General features: G+C 37.0%; 1 pseudogene; it reads left to right on the forward strand.

Moving 5' to 3' along the window:
- The first annotated feature begins 1913 nt into the window (after window positions 1–1913).
- On the forward strand, window positions 1914–2523 carry LOC145045680 (protein DOG1-like 3; annotated as a pseudogene).
- Window positions 2524–21500: the final 18977 nt, after the last annotated feature.

Genomic DNA, 21500 nt, shown 5'->3' on the forward strand with positions numbered 1-21500 from the left:
AATTCTGAAAGAGCATCATTCTAACAAAAAATATTCTGACAGAATATAATCGGTTAAAATTGAAATTGAATTAATTAAAAAATTCGGATTTTTAAAAATTAGGAGAATTAATCATCCCTAAAAATGCGAAAATTTCCTTTTATAAATATAGTTAATTGTCCAAAATACCCTTTTGCTAAAAATTGTGTGATTATATGGTACATGTTACCCCATTGTAATATCATACACTCTCAAATCATGTCCATTGATTAATTTCATTCGTTGGTCCAGATCTGTGCATTCTGGCACAAATACTTAGTAAAAACAAAATAACCTAAGTATATATATATATATATATATATATATATATATATATATATATATATATATATATATATATATATATATATATATGGTGACGTTCAATATAATCATAATTAACAAGGAACCAATAAACCAATCGTGAGCGTTAGAAATCATAATGATCAACGGCCAAGGACATAGATGTACACTTGTACATTGGACGCACACACACCAAATTATACAAAAAAAATCTACCTCGTTACCAAAAAACTCACCTCTTTTTTAGGCCATGTTTTTTATAGAAAATAAACCGATTATACCATTGTTCTCGATTTTTCGTCATCTGTCCACAGAGATCCATGTTGATGTACAAAAAATGAACTTTTTTTTTGAAAAAATCCACTTCATTTTGTTAGTTTTTTCAATATTTAAGTTTATTTTTATCAATAAAAAACTAATTATACCAAAAAAAAATTGTACTCTATTAATAAACATCAACACCGATTAAAAAAACTCGATCAATGTAGATTCATACTGTGAATTTAAAATATTAATATTTCAATTTTTAACACTCACAATGTGAAAAAGCTCGATCAATTCTAATTCACATTGTGAATCTGACTTAATATAATGTACACTGTGAATCTGAGAAGCTTGACAATGTGAATCCGAATAGGTTCACAATATGAATCTGAACAGGTTCACAATATGAATCTGAACTGAAATATCATTTCTTTTTTAACATGAATATGAATGTATGTTTAAAAACTACAAAAAGTATGAATTTTGATATATTTATTAATATTTTTTTCTATAAAAAAATAGACCTTAACTTTTCAACAAAGAAAATGAAGTAAATTTTTTTTCGAAAAAAAAGTTTGTCTTTTATATATCATCATTGATCTCTATAAATAGAGAACGAAAAATCGTGAACAACTGTATATTTGGTTTTTTTTTGATAAAAAATGTGATATAAAAAAATTTTAAACGAAAAAAGGAAATGGGTTTTGTTATAATCTGGTACATATGTGTCTATTGTAAAAGTCTACAACCCTTCCTTTTGTCGTTGATCGCTTTAAATTTCGACGGTTTGGATTGGTTCATTGGATTTTTGATTAATAATGGTTCTCTATTGAACTTTTCGCAATATATATATATATATATATATATATATATATATACATACATATATATATATACACACACACACACACACACACACACACAAAGAGAGAGTGAGTGAGAGAGAGAGAGAGATGAAGGATCATTTGAGAACTTAATGTTTAAGGAGAACCGATCGTGAGCCATTCGATCAAAATAATAAAAGGCTAGGATGGTTTGTGGCGTTTACGTAAATACTTTGAAAAAAAAAGGTCACGAGGGCATCATCATTATTATGAATCAAGGGCATTTTAGAAAAAAATAATAATTTAGACCCCTATCATCAAATTGAATCATGTAAACCCTCACCTACCTCTCTCTTTCTCTCTCTCTCTCTCTCTCTCTCTCTCTCTCTCTCTCTTTCATCCCGACTCCTATCGCCGCATCGTCACCAAAGAGTGCCTCCTCGTCGGAGATGACATCTTCATCCGTCAAAACCATATATTATGTAGCTTGCAATCTCTGGAATAATGTCAGTTAGTCTCAACATCGCAACTTTTATAGCGCAAGCTATGAATGTTGATAATCCTCACAGTGAAACATTCCATAAATTCTTTGAGTGTCAGATCTGCGAGCAAAATTCCTACCTTGAAGAACTTGTCCCCGTCTCTAACAATCACAACCCGACCGAAAATGACGATGTTGTTCTGATTCCATTGATCGAGAGAGTTGTCAGGCATTACTAGTAGTACTACCAGGCGAAATCAAATTGGGAGAAACGAGATGTGATTTCGATGTTTTCGCCTACGTGGCGGAGTAAGCTAGAGGATGCGTTTCTGTAGATCGGAGGATGGCGGATGACGTTAGCAATCCTTTTTTGTACCCGAAATCAGGAATTCAATTAGAGGCTAAAATCGGTGATCTAATTCGTGGATTGAAGACTGGAGATCTAGGAGATTTGTCACCAAACCAGATGAATAGAATCGACGAATTACAGAAGAAAATCATACATCAAGATTGAGTATTAAGTGAGAAATACGCCAAGGAACAGGAGGCGGTGACAGGTCGATGATGGAGCTTTGTAATGTGTTGTCAAAAATAATCAGGACGGAAGACGACGAAGTAGATACTGAGAAGTAACTTTCATTCTTGACAAGGTTTGATTTTAGCTGCACTTTTAGGTTTATCTGCCTTCTTTTCCATGGCCAAGATGTAACACCGTAAATTTTAAAACAAATTTATCAAATTTTATAAAGCATAATTCCCTTAATACTCATAACAACACCCATCATGTTTAAAATTTAATCCAAGTTATACAAAAATCCCAAGATCACAGAATTATAAAGTCCCATGCGTGTGTACTGATCAAGCCGACGCCTTCCCACGGTCGTCACTAGTACCTGAAACAAATAACACCAAACACTATAAGCACAAAGCTTAGTGAGTTCCCCAAAATACCACACATAACACATATTAGCCACTCGAGGCTATAACTCTGTGGGTCCGTGCACCCAAACTCTGTGAACCCTCAGGTTCTAACTTTGTAATCATGCACAACATAAATCACATAGAATAATGCAGTGCAACACATAACACATATATAGAATACAAACACTATATCACATAACTCTGGTTACCTACTCAAGGTAAAGTATAGTGAGAAGACTCACCTCGTCTATCTCGCTAACTCGCAAATCCCGAAAATCACTCGTGCTCGATCCCTCGAGCTATAATCCTCCTATAACACAATATATATCTCTAATTAACACTTTCACAACTAAGGTTGACTTCCCCTATCAAGTCAACATTGGTCAACGCTGGTCAACGGTCAACTTTGACCGGACTCGGCGAGTACACCGAAGCGACTCGGCGAGTCTATACATGTTCACTAACTCCCTCAGATCCTCTCCTGGCACATCGAGTACTTTCCTGACTCGACGAGTTCCACCTGGCATGAATCGCGGGGCCACCACGACTCAACTCGCCGAGTCTCAAGAACAACTCGGCGAGTTCCAACTTGACTCAATCCACTAGTCAACCCTCTCCGACTCTCCCTGACTCACTGAGTCAACCCTTAACTCGGCAAGACCACTCGAAGAGTGGTTAAGGACAATCTTCATGCTACTCGTCGAGTCTGTTCTTCGGACTCGGTGAGTCTACACCATGCATGAACTCAAACTCAATCCTGAGGTCAGATCTGCTCCAAAAACCCATAGATCTAGTCCTTCCAAGCCTATATACCACGTAAAGTTTCAATCTTGGTGCTCATGCAAAGGTCCAAAGGCCTTATTTGATGATGTGGTCCCTAGAATGCCATTCTAGGCTCATGGCCTCCATTAACACCCATAAAGGTCCAGGGAAAAGGGTCTCTGGACCTCTTTGGGTCCAGATCTAAAGTTCCAACACCAAAAAGAGGCCAATTACTCCATGGATCTTTCCACAAAGAAACCCTAACTCTAAGATTTACACCAAGGACTGAGATAGGAACGAATGGTTACCTTAAATGAAGTCTCTGAGCTCAGAAATCACTAGATTAGCACCTCCTTTGGTCTCCTCTTTCCTTCATCCTGTTCTAGGAGCAAAAACACCCACAATTAGCCAAAGATCTTTCTCCTCTCTCTCACAAATCGCTCAAGGACTCTTTAGGGTTCTCTCTGGGGTTGGTGGCTGCAAATGACGACCATAAGCCCTCTTAAATAGGTCTCATACCCCGGAAATTAGGGTTTCATTAAACAGTGTGGACTCACCGAGTCCACCTTTTGGACACGCTGAGTCCACATGCGAACCCGCGTCCAAACCGCGATCCTACTCGGTGAGTTTGAGCTCCAACTCGCCGAGTCCCCTCACAAATCACCAAAAATTACAAGAATAAATAATACTTGGAAATCCGGGATGTTACAATTCTCCCCCACTAGAACTATACTTCGGCCTCGAAGTCTCGCTCTGCAAATAACTCCGGATGCTGCTCACGCATGTCACGCTCCGGCTCCCAGGTCATCTCAGACCCCTTCCGATGCTGCCACTGAACCAAAACCATGGGTACCTCCTTGTTCCTCAGAACCTTGACTTTTCGATCTCTGATTACCACTGGTCTCTCGGCATAATTCAGGCTCGCATCCACCTGAATATCCTCCAACGGAACCACTGCTGACTCATCGGCTATACACTTCCGCAACTGCGACACATGGAAAGTGTCGTGAATCTGCCCCAACTCTGCTGGCAACTACAAACGATAGGCTACCCAGCCTACCTTCGCGATCACTCGGAATGGTCTAATAAATCGGGGCCCCAACTTGCCCCTCTTCCTGAATCAAATCACTCCTTTCCAAGGAGAGACCTTCAGGAGCACAAAGTCGCAGACCTGAAACTCAAGCTCGGACCAGCGTCTGTCCGCATAACTCTTCTGATGACTTTGAGCGGTCAACAACCTCTGCCTGACATGCTAGATCTGCTCTGTCGTCTGAAGCACTATCTCTGTACTGCCCATCACGCGCTGACCAACCTCTCCCCAACAAATGGGGGTCCTGCACCTCCTCCCATACAACAGCTCAAAGGGCGGCATACCAATGCTCGAATGATGGCTGTTGTTGTAGGAAAACTCTGCCAAGGGCAAGTATGTATCCCAACTTCCCCCGAAATCCAACACACATGCCCGAAGCATGTCCTCGAGCGTCTGAATCGTCCGCTCACTCTGCCCGTTCATCTGGGGGTGATAGGTGGTACTAAAATGCAACCTAGTACCCAACTCCTCATGAAACTTCTTCGAGAATCTGGAAGTGAAACATACATCCCGGTCTGAGACAATCGAGATCGGCACCCCATGCCGAGATACCACTTCCCTCACGTACATATCTGCTAACTTCTCTGCGGAAGAACTCTCGCTGATAGCAAGGAAGTGAGCGCTCTTCGTCAATCTGTCCACAATCACCCAAATTGCATAAACTCCCCTAGCAGTCCTTGGCAACTTGGTGATAAAATCCATGGTGATCTGTTCCCACTTCCATTCAGGAACCTCCAACGGCTGCAACTTCCCATGCGATCTCTAGTGCTCGGCTTAACCCTACGACAGGTCAAGCACCTCTCAACAAACCACACAACATCCCTCTTCATACAGGGCCACCAATACTCTTTCCTCAGGTCCAAATACATTTTAGTGGCCCCCGGATGGATCGAAAATTTCGACTGATGAGCCTCCTCCATCAAAATGGTACGCATTCCTCCCACAAACAGCACCCAGATACGCCCTTGGAATGTCATAAGCCCCCGACCATCGGTAACGAACTCTGAAATCAATCCAACAACTCGCTCTTTCTTCTGCATCTCGGGTTGCACAGCCTCGGCCTGTGCCCCTCGAATGGCGTCCAACACTGGACCTATCATGGTCAATCTCAAACATACATCCCGCAGCGGGGTGCTCTCCGCCTTGCAGCTCAGTGCATCGGCTACCACATTAGCCTTGCCTGGGTGGTACGGGATCTCACAATCATAATCCTTGACCACATCCAACCACCTTCTCTGACGCATATTTAGGTTGGGTTGATCCATCAAATACTTCAAACTCTTATGGTCCGTGTATATCGTACACCGAACCACATACAGGTAGTGACGCCAAATCTTGATAGCGAACACCACAACCCCCAACTCTAGATCATGGGTGGGATATCTCGTCTCATGAGGCTTCAGCTGCCTCGATGCATATGCTATCACATGCCCTCTCTGCATCAGCACCGCTCCCAACCCCAAGATCGATGCATCACAGTATACCACAAAGTCCCCCATTCCCTCCGGGAGGGCTAACACCGGGGCCTCGCATAACCTTTGGCGAAGCGTCTCAAAGGAGGCCTGCTACTCGGGGCCCCATGAAAAAGCGACACCCTTCCGGGTCAACCTGGTGAGTGGCACTGCGATCTTAGAGAAATCCCTGATAAATCTCCGATAATAACCAGCCAACCCTAGAAAACTCCTGATCTCGGAGGGTGACCTCGGCGCCTCCCAACTCATCACCGCCTCAACTTTGGCCGGGTCGACCAATATCCCTTCCTGGTTAACGAGATGTCCCAGGAACTGGACCTCTCGCAACTAGAAATCACACTTGGAGAATTTGGCATAAAGCCTCTCCGATCTCAAAAGTCCGAGGATCTCCCTCAAATGCTCCTCATGCTGCTCTCTAGATCTCGAATATACCAAAATGCCGTCGATGAATACAATCACTGACCGATCCAACATCGGCCTGCACACTCGGTTCATGAGATCCATGAACACTGCCGGGGCATTGATGAGCCCAAAGGGCATCACCACAAACTCATAATGCCCATAACGCGTCCTGAACGCGGTCTTCTGGATGTCCTCACCTCGCACCCTCACCTGATGATATCCAGACCTCAAATCGATCTTGGAGAACCAAGATGCTCCCTACAACTGATCGAACAAATTGTCGATCCTCGGCAACAGGTAACGGTTCTTGACCGTCAACTTGTTCAACTCCCGGTAATCAATACACATCCGGTGTGAACCATCCTTCCTCTTGACAAACAGGATAGGCGCTCCCCACGGCGAGCTGCTCGGCCGAATAAATCCCTTCCCCAGCAGCTCCTGAAGCTGCGAGGATAATTCTTGCATCTCTAGAGGTGCAAGATGATAAGGCACCTCGGCGATAGGCGCGGCCCCCAGAACCAAATCGATAATGAACTCTACTTGCCTCATAGGAGGTAGACCCGACAACTCCTCTGGAAAGATGTCTGGGAACTCACGCACTATCGGAACCTCCTCCACTGACCTCGACCTCTTGGAATCCACCCGCGTATCTGACACGTACGCCACAAAACCCTTACAGCCCTGCTGTAGACACTGCCTCACCCTAGCGGACGAACAAAACGTTGATCCAAAACGGGTACCCTTGCCGTACACCGTAAGAACTCCCCCACTAGGGTCTCGTATGGTCACCAGCTGTCGCTCGCAGTCGATAACCGCACCAAATCTGCTCAACCAGTCCATGCCCACAATGACACAGACATCACCCATCGCAATAGGAACCAAATCAATCTGGAACTCAACACCGAAAATCTCAAACACGCACCCACGGATCACCTCCGTGGCATATATCACCCTCTCGTCAGCTATGGAAACCCTCAGAGGCCGACTCAGTGCCTCACGATTAACACTGATATGCTGACTAAAGCCAAAGATACAAAAGACCGACTCGCACCCGAGTCAAATAACACCAAGGCAGGTACAGAATTCACAAGAAAACTACCTACGCATAACATAATATAAGCATAATATCTCAACATCAAAGTAAATACACGAATGAATACATACCAGCCATGACATCGGGCGCTGAGCGGACCTCCTTCGCGGTCAACTGAAAGGCTCTCTCTCGTGCCCTCGGTGCCTCGGCCTTCACTGGCCGAACCTCGGTAGCTCTGATGGCGGAAGGGGCAGATCCCTGAGGTGCTCCATGAGCTGATCCTGCAACTGCGGACACTCCGCCTTCCGGTGTCCGGTCTGATTGCATTGAAAACACACTGCAAACCCCTTGGGACAGTCCTTGGCCATATGCCCCTCCTTGCCACACTTGTAGCAAGACCCAACTCTACAAACTCCATCATGACCCTTGCCGCACTTTCCACAAGTGTGGCCCTTCTGGCTCCCAGATTTAGGATCAGCGGGCTTGGCCCGCTTGGCTGCCGGCTAAGACTGTGTCGGTCGCCGATCCCTCCCCTGAGATTCAGCCTCCTCCCTGGCCTGAGTCTCTAGCTCAATCTCCCTCTTCCGGGCATTTTCCTGAAGCTCGGAAAATGTTCGGTACGAGGAGTTCGCCACGAACTCCCTAATGTCTCGCCTCAAGATACTCAAATATCGGCTTATACGTGCCTGCTCCGTAGACACATGCTCAAGGCAGAACATCGTCCTCTCATGGAACATCCTGGTAATCCCCGTAACAGACTCAATACCCTGCTTGAGGGTCAGAAACTCCTAGGCCAAACGCTCCCTCTCCACCTGGGGAACGTACTCATCTCGGAACATGGCAGTGAACCTCTCCCAGGTCACTGCCGCAAGCTCAGCAGGCGTAAAGTGCGCCGTCACAAATTTCCACCAGTCCTTCGCTCCCAAGCGAAGCTGGTTCAGCGCAAACCGAACTCTCAAATGCTCAGGAGATGAGCAGGTGAAGAATCACCCCTCTATATCAGAAATCCATCTCATTGCTGCCACTGGGTGCTGGGTCCCATTAAACTCTGGTGGTTTTTTGTTGCTGAAATCTCGGAACAACAACGCATCACCACCCTACGGCCTCGCAGCAGCAACGGCTGCGGTGGCTGCCGCAACAGCAGCCTCAGAAAGAGCAGCATAACGCTCGTCGAAAGTCTCAATCAGCGTGGTCTTAATAGACCTGAACATCTCTGGTATCTCTGCCCTGATGGCCGCAGCCACTTCCTCGTGGATGATCTAACGAATCTCCTCATCACTATCCCCACTGCTCTCTGGCATATGACGTGCTCTCACCATGATCAACCTCTGAAATACAACATACGATAAATTAGAATCCATTCGAGCATACACACACTCGACAACTCTTCCCTCCTTGATCCTTGGCATTTCGAAGGTTCTTATCTGAACTGTACACTGCTCTGGTGTTTTCAGTAGTACGGGCCCAATACTACTGTCCGCACCATTTCAGTATACACCCCAAATATTCCTCTTCGGACTCCAAGTCCCAAGTACTCTATCACTCTCTAACAGATCTCTCATAAGCTCCTCGCTGCTACCTATTCACTCTCAAGCATCTCATAGCATCTCACCTTCCCCTAGGCTAAGGCATCACAAATCAGGGCACTCTAGTCCTAATAGGAATACCTAGCATGCTCTAGCAAGAGAATACATCATATCAATCTCATAAACATATAATATAAGGGTATTTTGGGAAATCACCGTTCGGGTGCTGACTGATCGTACACACGTTTCTGCTCTAAGTTTCTCTAAAAATCTTTTACTTCTTTTATAATATTTGGTTCTCTTTTGAAAATATTTTCCAAATCCTCAGTTTGAGTTCAAATACCCCCGAAGGTGTACCCGAATCCCTCAAACCAAGGCTCTGATACCCTTGTAACAACGTAAATTTCAAAACAAAATTTTCAAATTTTATAAAGCATAATTCCCTTAATAAACATAAAAACACCCATCATGTTTAAAATTTAATCCAAGTTATACAAAAATCCGAAGATCACATAATTATAAAGTCCCATGCGTGTGTACTGATCAAGCCAGCGTCTTCCCACGGTCGTCACTAGTACCTGAAAAAAAATAACACCAAACACTGTAAGCACAAAGCTTAGTGAGTTCCCCAAAATACCACACATAACACATATTAGCCATTCGTGGATATAACTCTGTGGGTCCGTGCACCCAAACTCTGTGAATCCTCAGGTTCTACCTCTGTAATCATGCACAACATAAATCACATAGAATAATGCAGTGCAACACATAACACATATATAACATACAAACACTATATCACATAACTCTGGTTACCTACTCAAGGTAAAGTATAGTGAGAAGACTCACCTCGTGTATCTCGCTAACTCGCAAATCCCGAAAATCACTCGTGCTCGATCCCTCGAGCTATAATCCTCCTATAACACAATATATATCTCTAATTAACACTTTCACAACTAAGGTTGACTTCCCCTATCAAGTCAACATTGGTCAACGCTGGTCAACAGTCAACTTTGACCGGACTCGGCGAGTACACCGAAGCGACTCGGCGAGTCTATACATGTTCACTAACTCCCTCAGATCCTCTCCTGGCACATCGAGTACTTTCCTGACTCGACGAGTTCCACCTGGCATGAATCGCGGGGCCACCACGACTCAACTCGCCGAGTCTCAAGAACAACTTGGCGAGTTCCAGCTTAACTCAATCCACTAGTCAACCCTCTCCGACTCTCCCTGACTCACTGAGTCAACCCTTAACTCGGCAAGACCACTCGCAGAGTGGTTAAGGACAATCTTCATGCTACTCGCCGAGTCTGTTCTTCGGACTCAGCGAGTCTACACCATGCATGAACTCAAACTCAATCCTGAGGTCAGATCCGCTCCAAAAACCCATAGATCTAGTCCTTCCAAGCCTATATACCACGTAAAGTTTCAATCTTGGTGCTCATGCAAAGGTCCAAAGGCCTTATTTGATGATGGGGTCCCTAGAATGCCATTCTAGGCTCATGGCCTCCATTAACACCTATAAAGCTCGAGGGAAAAGGGTCTCTGGACATCTTTGGGTCCAGATCTAAAGTTCCAACACCAAAAAGAGGCCAATTACTCCATGGATCTTTCCACAAAGAAACCCTAACTCTAAGATTTACACCAAGGACTGAGATAGGAACGAATGCTTAGCTCAAATGAAGTCTCTAAGCTTAGAAATCACTAGATTAGCACCTCCTTTGGTCTCCTCTTGCCTTGATCCTCTTCTAGGAGCAAAAACACCCACAATTAGCCAAAGATCTTTCTCCTTTCTCTCACAAATCGCTCAAGGACTCTTTAGGGTTCTCTCTGGGGTTGGTGGCCGCAAATGACGGCCATAAGCCCTCTTAAATAGGTCTCATACCCCGAAATTAGGGTTTCATTAAATAGAGTGGACTCACCGAGTCCAACTTTTGGACTCGTCGAGTCCAGACACGATCCCGCGTCCAAACCGCGATCCTACTCGGCGAGTTTGAGCTCTAACTTGTCGAGTCCCCTCACAAATCACCAAAAATTACAAGAATAAATAATACCTGGAAATCCGGGTTGTTACACAAGACTTCAATCACCACTCTGTCACCTTGGAAGGTATCTATCTCGTGTTTGATTACCTACATTGATATAGTGGTGCCTTAATATAGTGTTTTGTTCAAAGGTGAGAGAGGTAGCTGAAAAAGAATATGAAAATGGCGTCTTCAAGGCCTTCGTAGTGATATCACACGATTCCTCACCACCATTCTCATTGGCACAACATAAACCTTACAATTTCTTTTCATTTCCATTGAAATATTATTATTAACAATCCTAATCTTGTTTCTAGTGTAGTCAACATTTGAGCTACTATACTTTTCACAGAAGCAGCAACAACAGTGTTTGGTGAAGCCAATGTTAGTGTAACAACTGGTGTAACGACTGTATGTATCCAAAACCTAACTTTTAAATCTACAATATAATTTCATTTTAAAAACCTAAATGATTTGGTCGTTAATTTAATTTCAGGTTGCTGTATTACTTCTCACTGAGATCACTCCCAAAAGTATAGATGTCCAAACGTAAGGGTATATATCTAATGGTACCTGATTAAGCTAATTGATTTTGGAATATGATTATAGCTTATGATCTTCATGCTTATTGCACATCCAAAGAATCAGCACCGGAAAAATTGGAAAATCAGGAGTCTAAGGCTTCAAAAGGGAGTACATGAGGAATATCCAGGCTTACTTAGAAGAAAAGATGAACTTTAGGTCCATTGTTTACAATAAAAAATTTAGTTTAACATTTATGAGGATGGTTATGGACTTATGATAATACCTGTAATTAAGCTATATCTCTCTCTTGAAATTGAGCATTGAACATAAATAAACTAGGATTGTTGCGATTTTTTTATGTTTATTTGCTTTCCTGTCATGACAGGCACCAATTACCAAATGAGCATGTTTAAATGTGGATCAATATTATCTACATGTTTCATGATGATGATGATGGAGAGGTAAGGTAACTAAACTATATACTAGTGATATTAACTCTCCTGTTTCTGGCAAAGTCGTTGAAATCAATGAACAACTCAACATCTATTAAATTATTAGGATGACTGACATTTTACAACCAAACAATGGATTGGAGTGAAAATGGGATGTTCATGGATTGGGGTATCATTCTAGAACCAAGCAAGAAGTATCCAGGAGTTAATAATTGTACACTATGATTGAGTAATGAAACCATGGTTAGTATTCGCTTTAAAAAATATAAAATCTATTGGATGAAACATTTTAAATACGATCACCCATATCTGCAACCGTTCAATGTAGAATACTTTTATATATTTCATATTGTAATTCACTTGTAATTCACATATGAATTACATGTGATTTACATGTAAAATGAGTTTCTTATGATTTCGTTACAAATATTATAGTATATAAAATATGCATATATACATTTGTAAAAATATGCATAAATATACGAAAAATGTTTATTTTTTTTGTTAACAAATTATAGTATTTTTTTTAAATATTCCAATTTTTTTTTTAATTTTATTGATTTTTAAATGCTTTTAAAAAAATTGTAGCTTTTTTTAAAAAAATATTTTTTTTCAATTTTTTTTTTCAAAAGTTCATGTTTTCTATAAAAAATTAAAAAAATATGCACTTAAACGAAAAAAAAAAAAAAAAAAAACTACTTTTAAAAAAATTCAAAATTTTGATTTATTATGTAATTTTTTATACATTTCTATTAATATTTACAATAAGACAAAAAATTAGACATTAAATGAGATTGATAAGATTAAGATCACGCCCTTAATGAGTTAGTTTTGATCTAACACTCAAACTTTATTTCTCGGGTTCTCGGGAAACTATGAGTTCTTAACCGATCTCCCCTATATATATATATATATATATATATATATATATATATATATATATATATATATATATATATATATATATATAGGAGCAGGATCAAATGAGAACACCTAAAAAATTGAGAACGCGAGAACAAATCTCATCCATCTATTATCTTAGATCTAAGGCTATAATTAGTTAGGAATTTTGTTATTATTAAAATGTTTAAATTCAATTAATTTGAATTAAAAATAAGAAAAGGGTATCATGGTAATTAATCATTCCCTTATTTTAAACAACTACTAAAATCTCTCAATCTCTCTATAAACCTATGACTTCATTATTCACTCCACTATTTTCAACTTCAATTTTCTCTCTATACCTAGGGCACACCTCCCTCACCTGTACATCGGTCTCAATTGCTCCTTCTAAATCAGAACCTCACGGTGGTTATTCTTGGCAGTGAATGAAGAAGAAGAATGGGAAAGAAGGGGCTCGGTGGTGGCAGATTGATCGAAAAGAGGAGGGGAAAAAGGACCACCGATTATGCCGGTTTGTTGCTGTGAATTTATCATGGTTCAATTTTGTTTTAAATTTGACTCTTGAAGATTAGTATACGGATTCTTGATGCCTGTAACAGCCATCTAAATTATCCATACAACATAGCTCGGCCCATATTACTACTTACTGTCGATTGCCAAACCCTATATCAGGATCTTCACTCCCCAGATGCTGTCGTCGTCCCCAAATCCTAGCCACCGAGTATGTGCGAGAGAGAGAGAGAGAGAGAGAGAGGTAAGAGAGAACCAGAAATCAGGTGTGTGATTAGGGCACAACGTAAGGGGGGCAGGGTCGTTCTTTAAGCCCCATACCCACCACCGGAAGGGGCCTGCTAGGTTTTGCAGCCTTGACTTTGGAGAACACAATGGTTACCTCAAGGGTGTAATCAGCGAAATCATCCACGATCCTGACCGTGGTGCTCTTCTGGCTCGCATCACATTTTGTCATCCTTTCCACTACAAGCGTTTAAGATGAGGGGGAAAAGCCAAGAGGCTGCTACCTCTTTTGATTTCCCCAGGGTTAAATTTGACTTGAGACTTTTTTTTTCTGACTAGTTGAGTTATTCTTCTGATTCTTCTAATTAGAGTGGTATTCATTATGATTGGATTTGTATTCATTTGTGATCAATGATATATATTCATTTATGAATAATTAATTATTTTTATTATAGTTTTTGTTTATGTTGTATTCAAATGTGATTATAGAAAAATAGATATGTATTACATTGTAATTTGTTGTGTTATTATTTATGAATAGATGTGTAATCTAGATATATTTTTATTTATTTATGTTTATAGTTGTATTGTCGTTTTTCTCTATAAATTGTGTTATATTCATTTATTATTATAATTTAATTCATCTATTCATTCACGATTACAACAGATTCATATATGACTATAAATATCTTTTTATTTTTGTATGATTACACATATTCGGTTGAAATGATTAATCTTTTTGATATATTGGTAAAAAATAAAAAATAAAAACATTTTTTAATCATGGTATAAATGTTTTTTTAATACTCTGATTGTTTACAAATAGATGTGAAATTGGAGAAAAAAACATTTTTTAAGAAATAAAAATTAATTTTTTTAGTTTTAATTTTTTTTTTTTTGATAAAAATGTTTTTTTATATTTCATTAATAAGAAAAATAAAAAATCAAATATTTCCTTCTATTCTGGTAACTGATCCTAAATTTAAGGGAATTTGATTGATTTTATTTTATTTTAATTTAATTTAAATATACAATTACTAATATACTCTTATATATTGATTGGTCTAGAACTGTTCTCGCGTTCTCAACTTTTTAGGTGTTCTCATTTGATTCTTTCTCTCTCTCTCTCTCTCTCTCTCTATATATATATATATATATATATATATATATATATATATATATATATATATATATATATATATATATATATATAGGTAGGTAGGTTCAAATGTTTTTTACATCTATTGTGTGCTAGAATGAACCAATAGGAATTTAGTATTAATTATATGTATAGTAAATTCTATCCATACTTATAACTCATTTTTATGGAAACCAATGAAATTCATCATTAATGCCAACAATAATATTCTTTTATAATAAATTCATAATTAGAAGAATGATGGTGTATTCCAGCAGAATAAGAGTGTATTTTAGTAGAATACACTCTCGTTCTTCATATTGTATACAACTTTATTGTATTTTAAGTGAGCGAGCGCTGAAACAAAACATGAACTAATATATAAAACCTAGATGTGAATTCATTCTGAAAAAATGTTATTGCTGACATTAATGACGGATTTAATTAGTTTCCATAAAAAGAAAATTATAATTATGGATATCATTTAATATAGATATAATTATGAAAATCATTTAATATCTATATTTATTTAATTAAATAATTATTTAATTTACTAAATTTATATTAGTGTATTGTAGCACAGAATAAATATAAGAAACAAAATAACCTAGCAGTATATATATATATATATATATATATATATATATATATATATATATATATATATATATATATATATATATATATATATATATATATATATATATATATATATATATATATATATATATATATATATATATAAAAAGCGATTGCCTTTTTCAAGTTGCAATAAAGTTACCGAATTAAGGCCGACGACATAGAACAAACATTCTGATTTAGATTACAGGCCAATGACATTACCCTAGTTCTAAGCAAAGAACTTTAGTTTTTAATTTATGAAAGAGTTGTTGACTTGGGATTGCATGCCCGTGTTGGATTTTCTCACTTTAAGTAATTGTCAATCAATAATTATATATCTTATAATAAGGATTTTATTTACTATTTAATTCAAAATAAATATATATTTTGAACCTTATAATTAACTTGATTATAAATACATAAATGTATTATATATTTTTATTTTATAATTTTTTATGTTAATCTTTAGGTTTTCATAATTGAATTGGTAATTTATAGGAAATTGAGTAATCTAACCATGATTTTGTGTATACTTAGAAAATAACCACTATAAATTTGTTTTTGCAAAATAACCATCATCTTCGAAATAGGCTATTTTGGAGTCTATTTCAGACTTTGTTTCAAGCATCCAAGACATTCAGGAATGGCTTGTTCCAGATTATTCAGCCTTGTTCCGGAAACCGATTGACAAAAACCATGTTCCAAATTTTATGCACATTTTGGGAAAAGTTACTACCACTACAAGAAAAATGACTTACAACCATAGTTTTTAAGGCATAAATAATATGACCATCTCCTACCGTTACCCTTGCTATTATTATTTTTTGTTAAAAGCGTGACTGTGTGTCGTGGCATCATAGGTATCTTATGTCCACATTAAATTTTAGCATTTAAGTATTTTTATAACCTACCTTTTAGTCACATATAAAGTGAGACGAGTTTGAGTTAACCGTGGTTAGTTTATATTTGATGTGACTATTGCTTACCCAATAGTTACATTGACTTATATTAAAGTGTGACGTATGATATCATTTAAGTCATATTAATTTATGTTAAATCGTGATGTATTATATCATTTAGCCACGTAAAGAAAAACTCATAAAGACAAAAATGTGATCATTGGTTAGGTATTAGTGATACATAATTGTTAAAACCGTTGTTGAATATTACTTATAACAACACATGTTTTCTAAGTGATATGGCCATTTCTTACCCTTTGACATTCAATTACGGTAAAACGTGACACATGAAATCATTTAATCACATAAACAAAACATCTAAAGAACAAAATGTGACCATTGCTTGCTTTTCGTGATACATAATTGTTAAAATTGCCGTTCAATAACACCTATAGAAACATATTGTTTCTAATTGTTGTGGCTATTTATTACCCTTTAGTGACATTTATTTATGTTAAAATGTGACATATGATATCATTTAGCCACATAAAGATAACTCATAAAGAAAAGAATGTGACCATTGTGTGCTTTTTGTGATACATAATTGTTAAAAACATCGTTGAATATGATGTATAGCAACACCTTTTTTGTAATTAATGTGACTATTTGTTACCCTTGGTGACATTTTTATATGTTCAACTGTGACATATGATATCATTTAACCACATAAAGCAATCTCATAAAAAAAATGTGATCATTATTTGCGTTTGATGATACATGATTGTTAAAACATTCGCATTTTATCTAATTGGTGTGACTATTTATTACCCTATAGCCACATTTACTTTTGTAATCATGGTCCTAAGTATCATTAATCCAACTTAAATATTGTCGATTCCATCTTATTGGAATAGTCTACCAATGAAAGAAACTATTTTTATTTGATTGAAGGCGACGATATTTGTTAAAACCATCACATTTATGAATGGAAGGCGAAGATATATAAAATGTTGCAAATAGATATGATAAGAATAAAAAAGAACAAAAAATGTTAATCATTAACCCAAGTTAAATAGTACAGAAAAATGTTGTAATCAAAATATATCTACCATGTATACAAATGGAAATGAAATATAACTCATAAACTAAAAAGAAGATCCTGTGTCACACCCCGTTAAAGCGGAAACTTGGGACATATCATTACAAGGATTTCATAGTAAAAGATAAAGATAAGACCAACCATAGTATTAAAAGCATTACAATTTACAATGAGTTTGAACAACCTCTTAAAATAAATTACAATGCATTTGAAATATAACACATGCAAATGCTCCTACAAGTGATGTGTCTCTAGGTGCCTCTTACTAGATGATACCTGAAAAAACATGTAAAATGAGCGGTGAACTACCGAAATAGTTGGTGAGTTCAAAAGTTAAAAATAATATTGGTTTCATGAATCGAAATCAAAGTTTTGATATAAGTTTTCATAGATAAAAAAATATATTGCTAAAATGAGTAAATAAGTTTGTATAAAAAAAGTTCATTGTCGTCATGAGAAATAAAGTATATTTCTCAAAAGATATGAAACGTTCATATCCTCATAGGAAATAAAGTTCGTTTCTAAAATGAGTAAACAAGTTTCGTTGCTAAATTGAGTATACAAGTTTCGGTGCTAAAATGAGTATATAAGTTTCGTTGCTCAAATGAGTATAAAAGTTTCGTTGCTAAAATGAGTATATAAGTTTCGTTGCTAAAATGAATATACAAGTTTCATTGCTAAAATACGATGTAAGATTCGTTTCTCAAATAAGTCTACAAGTTTAGTTGCTCAAATAAGTATACAAGTTTCGTTGCTAAAATGCGATGTAAGATTTGTATGTGCATCAAGTTTCCATTCATGAGTTCACAACCCAAGCCTAATGACCGAATCGTGCCCTATTGACTACTATGTGTATCGCAAACATAGAGAATAATATGGTAAAATGTACTCAAGTGAATCGTGCGAGTGAGGAGTTGTCTACATCCTAATAGCGCTATCCATAATAACCATAAGCTCAAAAGAGTTAATGATTTGTGTCGAGAGATTCCAAGGACTTAACCGCGACACAGTCCTCATGAATTAAAGTAACATACAGATACATACAAAATATAGCAACCAAGTTTCATACGAGTCAAAATAAATACAACGAACATAAATAGTTTAGGACACGCTTTTCCAACCCAAAACATTTAAAAACCGAAAATAAGGGGAGTCGTGAATACTCATAATGCATTGAGATGGTGCAAATGATGCCTTGATCTAAGTTCCACTTGTACCACTACCGAATCCTACAATAATGGTATACACTAATGAGTCTCAAATCGAAATCTAATGCTAATATACTAAATTCTACGTATAGAAAAATGCTAAATTCTTGTTCTAATATTGGTTTTATATTAAATGGGTATCAATTTTTTTGAAATGGTGACATTTTATAACTCATGTGATTAAGATAATTTTTGATATTATTTTCCAGATTTTTGTAATATTAATTGAAAGTATTTCAACACATTTAAAGGTGTTTTAAACTCCTAAAAATCCAAAAATATTATCAAACAGTTTCTAAAATTCATCAATTTTTACATTTTCGTTCCAAATCCAGTAGAGGTCTTTTATAAATTTTCTCTTGAATTTTTGATGTGATTATCTATTTTTCCAGCTTTTTGAAGCCTTCATAATAATATAAATTCGTGAAAAATAGTATCCAGATGATAAAAATTCCCAAACTTTTAATAATACTTCCATTCAATTTACTTCAGCTGGAAAAAAAATATAAAAATGAGTTTCTAAACAGTTTAACCGAATTTTATGATTTTTGTACATTTATTCTAACACAAATGGAAATAAATATAAGACAGTTTCCAAAATTTCCCAAACTTTTTTTAACAGTGTTGTGATGTATATAGAAGCTGTGAAAAATATAAAAGATATTTTTCAATTAGTTTTGCTATTTTTATTAGTTTTATTCTCTTGAATAATCATTAATTGGTGAATAATTATCAAACAGTTAAAGTAAATTACCAAAATATTTTTAAACTTTATTTACAATGTACATAATCCGAATAAAATACCAATGGTGATTTTTATATAATGTAATCCAATTTTGTGGATTTAAGTGTACTTAATCTTAGAAAATAGAAGAAAAACAACATATTGAATAGAAAAATCATCCAAATTTTTATTTGGAGTTCTAATATATTATAAGGTCTTCTGGAAAATTTACATGAATTTTGGATGATTAAAACTACTCTTCCCATTACTAGTCCATTATAAATAAAAAATTCGGGGAAAAACAAGTATGCATTATGAAAAATTCTAAAAATATTTTTATGAGTATTCCACAAGAGCTAGGACCTGCGAAAAATATTAGATAGAATTTTCACATTACTTAATGTGGTTTAATGATTTAATTGAATTAAACAAAAATAAAATTCAAAACCATACCAAACAGTAACAAAAATCAATGGAGCTCACTGAGATGTCATCATTTACTTTAGGGGTCATCCAAAAATTTACCTAGGATTTATAGACCTCATAAAGTATTTTATATGAATTATTGCCCTATTTCCTTGCAATAATTATAATCATTCGAGAAAAATGAATTAATTTATGATAATTTATAGATCATCTTATTTTATTGGTTGGATTCTGGAAAGAAATAGGATTTGATCATAATAAGAGTTTTAGGTATTTATTTGAGAATAAATCATTTTGAACATATTTGAAGCTTTTAACAATAAACTTTGATCATCTAGCATCTAAGCTTGAAGATCTTCGCATGCATGTTGGTTTGAAGACCATTCATGAGTTAGAAATGGTCAAACATCGTTTTTGAAAGAAAACTTAGGGTGCATGTGGTGTTTTCCCCCAAAACTTGTAGAAAAGTGCATTATGTTGATTTTAACTTAGGTTTTGGTCCTCAGATTTCACCGTTTACAACATGCATGTTGTTTTTTTAGTGAAATCCTACCACTACCATCATCAAAAGCGTGAGTGTATGTAACGCCCGCGTTTTCAGGCTAGGCATTATCGTTGATGTAATAGTCTAGGTTAACCGTATAACTCTTTTGAAGTATTAATGATGAAATATTTGAGTATTATGTGAATTATGTGATTTACGTGTTTGTATTCTTAATTATTATCATTTAATGATATAAGAATAATATAAGCGCCAAAATTAAAGTGTGAGATAATCCCGATATCTTTGCTTGATGATGTAGTGGTTGAAACAAGGATTCCGGAGATATAAAGAATGCCAAAATCCGAGTTATAACGAAGAAGTTATGACCTGTCGAAGTTTCGCGACAAAACCAACACGACACTGAATGACGTAAAATGTGAATTTGAGATAGAGCGATATTTAGCCTTAGTTATCTAAACGAAAGTCGTAGAGTTCGTTAAACCGAAAGCGTGCATAAAAAGAATGCCTAAATCTGACTTCGTATAAGGAAATTATGATTTTTCTAAGCTTCAGCTTAGCAGTATGCAACCCAAATTTCGAATTCGAGATCGAGTGATTGTTGGTCGCAACAAACTAAAAGAGAATCGAAGATCTCGTAGATAGTAGTCCATTGGTGAAAAGACAGACGAAAACGGACGTCAGATGAAGAAGTTATGAATTTATAACGGAATTTTCCTATCCCGACCTACTAAAAATAAATAATAAAAATAAATTCAAAATTAGCCGACGGAGTCTAAACGAAAGTTGTAGAGCGTAGTCTCACCTACGCGTGGATATAAAGAACGTCGATAACGGAGTTCGAATGAAGAAGATATGAATTTCCAAAGTTTTTAAAATAATTAATATTTATTATTTAATCTTTAAATCGGATAGTTATCCGAAGGAGCCAGCAATCTGATCCACACTACGCCCAGCGTAGTTGAGTACGCCTAGCGTACACCGAAGTGTGACCCGCCTCGCACTCGAGTGCTCTGATGACGCATGCAGTGATGATTTCCGAAGCGTACGCCCTGCGTAGAGCATTACGCCCAGCGTAATGCGAGGCTTCAGCCTCTATAAAAGGGCATGTGAGGCTGCCGATTTCTTTTGCCAAAAATTCTTTC

This window comes from Lactuca saligna, chromosome 5 (assembly GCF_052625555.1).
Source record: "Lactuca saligna cultivar CGN05327 chromosome 5, ASM5262555v1, whole genome shotgun sequence".
NCBI classification, from domain to species: domain Eukaryota; kingdom Viridiplantae; phylum Streptophyta; class Magnoliopsida; order Asterales; family Asteraceae; genus Lactuca; species Lactuca saligna.